The sequence below is a fragment of the Portunus trituberculatus genome, chromosome 32, assembly GCF_017591435.1.
Source record: "Portunus trituberculatus isolate SZX2019 chromosome 32, ASM1759143v1, whole genome shotgun sequence".
Taxonomy (NCBI): Eukaryota; Metazoa; Arthropoda; class Malacostraca; order Decapoda; family Portunidae; genus Portunus; species Portunus trituberculatus.
In genome coordinates this window covers 11948640-11953639 of record NC_059286.1, presented here as the reverse complement: position 1 = coordinate 11953639, position 5000 = coordinate 11948640, and the positions used below count along the sequence as shown (strand labels likewise).

The 5000-nt window shown below is 44.0% G+C and overlaps 1 protein-coding gene across 7 annotated transcripts in view; it reads left to right on the top strand.

Moving 5' to 3' along the window:
• Positions 1–5000, top strand: part of LOC123512049 (calcium/calmodulin-dependent 3',5'-cyclic nucleotide phosphodiesterase 1-like) — a 509263-nt gene that overhangs the window by 311902 nt on the left and 192361 nt on the right. For 3 of the 7 annotated variants that reach the window (XM_045268217.1, XM_045268215.1, XM_045268211.1), the window contains exon 1: positions 3040–3234. The exons of 1 other annotated variant lie outside the window; for it this stretch is intronic. The gene's annotated coding sequence lies outside the window, so the exon portion shown is untranslated. Of the gene's footprint in view, positions 1–3039; positions 3235–5000 lie in introns of those variants that run through there. 3 more of the 7 variants (XM_045268214.1, XM_045268212.1, XM_045268213.1) reach the window with 3 other exon arrangements.

The following is a 5000-nucleotide window of genomic DNA, read 5'->3' as shown; positions in this document are numbered from 1 at the left end:
TACTCCTTCCATTCCTTCTCTCTCTCCTTCCTTTCCTCCCTCCCACCCACTCACCCACACCTTTCTTCCTTCTCTCCCTCCATCTCTCCCTGCCTTCTTCCATTCCTTCCTTCCCTTCCTTCCTTCCTTCCTTCCTTCCTCCTCCCTCCCTCCCTCCCTCCCTCTTAAAGCGATTCCTTCAACAGAGTCCAACAAAGAGAAGGAAGAAGAGAAGGAGGATGGAGGAAAAAAAGGAGGAGGAAAAACCGCAAGACAATCAGCTTTTGTGTGCTTGGTCTTTTTTTCCTCCATTTTCCTCCTCCTCCTCCTCCTCCTCCTCCTCCTCCTCCTCCTCCTCCTCCTCCTCCTCCTCCTGGTAACTGGTCTTTTTTTTTCTTTACCTAAAAAAAAAACTTTGATTTTTTTTTGGGGGTGTAATGAAAGTAATATTGAGTGAAATTAATAGAGAAATTGTACTGTTGTCATCACTATTCATCATTACTATCATCATTTTCACCATCATCATCTTCCATCATCATCATCATCATTATCATTAAGGAGCACTGCTAATATCATCACGAGCTTGAAGAGAAATCATTGTCATCATCATATTAATTCATTAGTGTCATCATCATCATCATCATCATCATCATCATCATCATCACGATCACTACAAACGAAAAGAGAAAGAAAAGAAAGAAAAAAGCACCATTGCCATCAACACCTATTATAGAAAAGAAAGAAAAGGAGAAAAGGAGGAAAAGAAGAAAAGAAAAGGAGGAAGAAAGAAGAGACAAAAAAAGAAAAGAGGAAAAGAAGAAAAGAAAAAGGAAAACAAGAAAAAAAGAGGAAAAAAGAAAAGGAAAAAAATATGATTACAATCCATTAAAGAAAAAAATTGAGAAAGAGAGAGAAAAAGACTATAATCATCATCACCATCATCACCATCACCATCACCATCACCATCACCATATCCAGCATTATACACCCATCACCCCCTTGTCACCACCACCATCACCACCACCACCACCACCACCATTCATCAGCGTGGCTCTTAATCCCTCTTGATGGTGTTGTATCACGTTTTCCCACAATCCATTTGCGGTCATCCTAGTCCCGCCCGCGGCAACCTGTTGATGTTCGCGCCGCGGGTGGTGGTGGTGGTGGCAGTGGTGGTGGTGGTGGTGTGTGGTGGTGGTGGTGGTGGTGGTGGTGGTGGTGGTGGTTGTGGTTGTTACTTAAACCGTTCTTATCTTTACTCTCTCTCTCTCTCTCTCTCTCTCTCTCTCTCTCTCTCTCTCTCTCTCTCTCTCTCTCTCTCTCTCTCTCTCTCTCTCTCTCTCTCTCTCTCTCTCTCTCTCTCCTCCTCACTCTCCATGTTCTCCTCCTCCTCCTCCATCTCCCTCCGCCCTCCTCCTCCTCCTCCTCCTCCTCCTCCTCCTCCTCCTCCTCCTCCTCCTCCTCCTCCTCATCCACGCCTCCTTCCACTCCACCTTCTCCCTCACCTTCTCTTCCTCTTGTCTCTCCTCACTCTACCTCTTCCAATACCTCCATACTTCTCTCCACTCGACTTCCTCCTCCTCCTCCTCCTCCTCCTCCTCCTCCTCCTCCTCCTCCTCCTCCTCCTCCTCCTCCTCCTATTAGTTTACGTTCTCCTCTTCCTTCTTTTCATTCTTCGTGTTGTTTTCCTTCACTAAATGGTTAAGAAAGAGTATAACACTTTTTTCCTCCCCTTTATATTTGTTTTCTTCTTTAAGTTTATTAATCTTTTTTTTTTTTTTTTTTAAGGATTTGATTTTCGTTTTTGCGTGTTTGTTTATTGTGTGTTGTTTTTGTGTTGTTGTGTTGTTCATTTCAGTCGTAGTTGTTGAAGCGAGGCTGGTTAACTCGTGTATGAGGGAGATAAACTGGGTATGGATTAAGAAAACGTGGGAAATCGACTTTTGATAATCTTTGCATCATTTCCACTCACTCACTCCCTCACCCACTCACACAGCCACGCACTCACTCACACACACATACACCCACTCACTCCCTCACTCACTCACTCACTCACTCACTCACTCACTCACCACCCACCCACTCCCAAAAAAAAACACTGCTCATCCTTACCCACCCATATTTACAGCGTCACACAGACTTATCTCAGGCGAACATATTACTCTTCTATATGAACGCTTTGCCAACTCCTCACCCCCTCTCAGAAACTCTTAATGTGGCTGCTATAGGAGATATTGAATGCGAGAGAGAGAGAGAGAGAGAGAGATTTTTTACATAACTTTTGCATCTTGTTACTCACTCACTCACTCACTCACTTACTCATTCACTCACTCACTCATTCACTCACTCAAAAACCCACTAATTGATGCTGCTGACGTGAGAGGAGGAGGAAAGAGGAAAGTGTAGTAGAAATTCATGTTACGTGGTGGTGTGTGATATGAGATAATTAGGGAAGTGACGTGAAGGAAGGAAAGGTAAAGGTTATGTGATAGATTGTTGAATATTATTGTTTGAAAGCCCAGAACTGCCTAGAGGTTTTATGTTGAGGCAGTTAGTGTTTGTGTTATGATAGTTTTCAGTGGCTGGGGGGAGTGAAGGAGCTGTAATTGAAAAGGGGAAGGGATGAGAAGGATAAGGAAGAATGGAAAAAGAAGAAAGTATACATGAAGTCAAGGATGAAAGAAGAGGAAGGTAAAGGAAAGTATTGGAAAGTGAAGGAAGAACAGATAAGTAGATAAAAGAGAAGAAGAAATAGAGAGAGAGAAAGTTAGTATATAGAGATAAAAAAAAAAAAGTGGGAAGAGTTTAATAGAAAAAAAAAGGAAGAATTTATATATAATTCTAGAGAATGAAGTGGAAGAAGTAGAAAGCTGGAAACACACACACACACACACACACACACACACACACACACACACACACACACACACACACACACACAGCGGGAAGTGTCACAAGGGGGCGTGGCTGGGAGGTGTCAACGAGGAGAGAGAGAGAGAGGGAGAGGGAAAGGGAGAGGGAGAGGGAGGCAGCTAGCAAGATAGAGAGGGAGAGGGAGAGAGAAGCAGGCAAGAGGCAGGTCCCAGAGTTACATCTAAGCTCCGCCTCCACCACCACCATCACCACCACCGCTACCACCACCACCACGATGCCTCACATGACCGGCCGCCAGTGTTATCTTGACTGTCGTGGAGTGAGGGTGTTCGCTTCTCTTCCGCGGGAGTCCTCGTGTTAAGGTTCCCGCCGTGCGTGTCTGTAAGCCAGTCCGCTGCTGAGTGACTGTGGGAGGCGAAGCAGGAGGAGAGGGAGGAGGAGGAGGATTAAGAAGCAGAGATGGAGTTGAATTTCTTAAGTGGTGTTTGTGTTTATGCCTCGAAATGAGATTGAGATCCTGAAATACGTAAAGGATTGAAAACTAAAGGACTCAACAGGGATTTATTTTCACTTACCGTGGTTCTCATAGAGGCACACCGCTACTTACCCACAGGACACGCGCATACACACACACACACACACACACACACACACACACACACACACACACACACACACACACACACACACACATACTTACACATACACACCCACGCAACCACGTTCATGTAGCATTTAGAAAACATGAGTGAGGGGCGGCCAAGGTCGTCGGCTGAGTTAAGGTGGCGAGAAGAGGGGGAGGAGGTGGTGGTGGTGGTGGTAGAGGTAGGGGTGGTGGTGGTGGTGGTGGTGGTTAACTGCCTCAGGACTCCATTCATAATATTATCGATCGTGGTAGATAACAATAGGGAGAAGAGAGAGAGAGAGAGAGAGAGAGAGAGAGAGATTGTTTTCCATAAGGCTGTTTTAAAGAACGGATATGACATCAGGTTGAGCAATAAAACTTTCAGGTGTGTGTGTGTGTGTGTGTGTGTGTGTGTGTGTGTGTGTGTGTGTGTTTTACAGGAACCCGACACATTAACTAGCTATGTGTTCATAAGGATCAAAGTTCTAATCTTGTTCCGGACAACTTGGAATGATTAAGTTCGCATATAATAACAAGATAAGCAGCCATGTGTGTGTGTGTGTGTGTGTGTGTGTGTGTGTGTGTGTGTGTGTGTGTACGTAGAGTAACTTACATACAGACAGACAGACAGACACTAAACTCGAACAGCCCCAGGTGATCATAACAAAACAGATCACTTGACCACCACCACCACCACCTTACCTTACCTTACCTTACCTTCCATCCTTGCTCTCTTCCTTCCTACCTTCCTCTCTCTCACTCACCTCAGTAATAAACCTTGAACATACCACCACCACCACCACCACCACGCAGCACTTTCCTATCCCACCGCTGCCACCATTGTGTGTACGTGCGTATGTCAACCAGTCAATCACTCCCTCCTCTTTATTATAAGCTCGCAATACTTACATGAGAGAAATTTCCCTCTTAACTTGTCGCACCTGGGAGAAGCCAATTCACCTGACAAAGAGCCCGCGCAATATACTCGTCAGGGAATCGCTCAGGTGAGGAGGTGAACGGAAGACAGGTGAGAGAGAGAGAGAGAGAGAGAGAGTTGGGGTGGGAAAAATATATATGAAAACTTTACTATAAAAGATTGTGTGCGTAAGGAAAGAACCAGAGAGAGAGAGAGAGAGAGAGAGAGAGAGAGAGAGAGTCTAAATAAGGAAGTGCAGAAAAATATGAAAGCTGATGACGGAATGTGAACAAATTTAGGATCATGTTGCAGAAAACACCAAGATGAAGAGAGGTAAAAAAATATATATATTAAAAAAAAAAGATGAAATTGAGAGCGCAACACGAAAAAAAAGTATGAAATTAAGTGCAAGAGAGAGAGAGAGAGAGAGAGAGAGAGAGAGAGAGAGAGAGAGAGAGAGAGATCACATAATTTCCTGTATATTCTGAAGGAAAAACATTGGATGAAGTAAAACGTCATTATATTTTTTTCTACCTATGAAAAAAAAAATGCAACAGAGAATGAAGGAATGTTTTTATTAATAAGAACCAAAAGAAAAAAAAATAA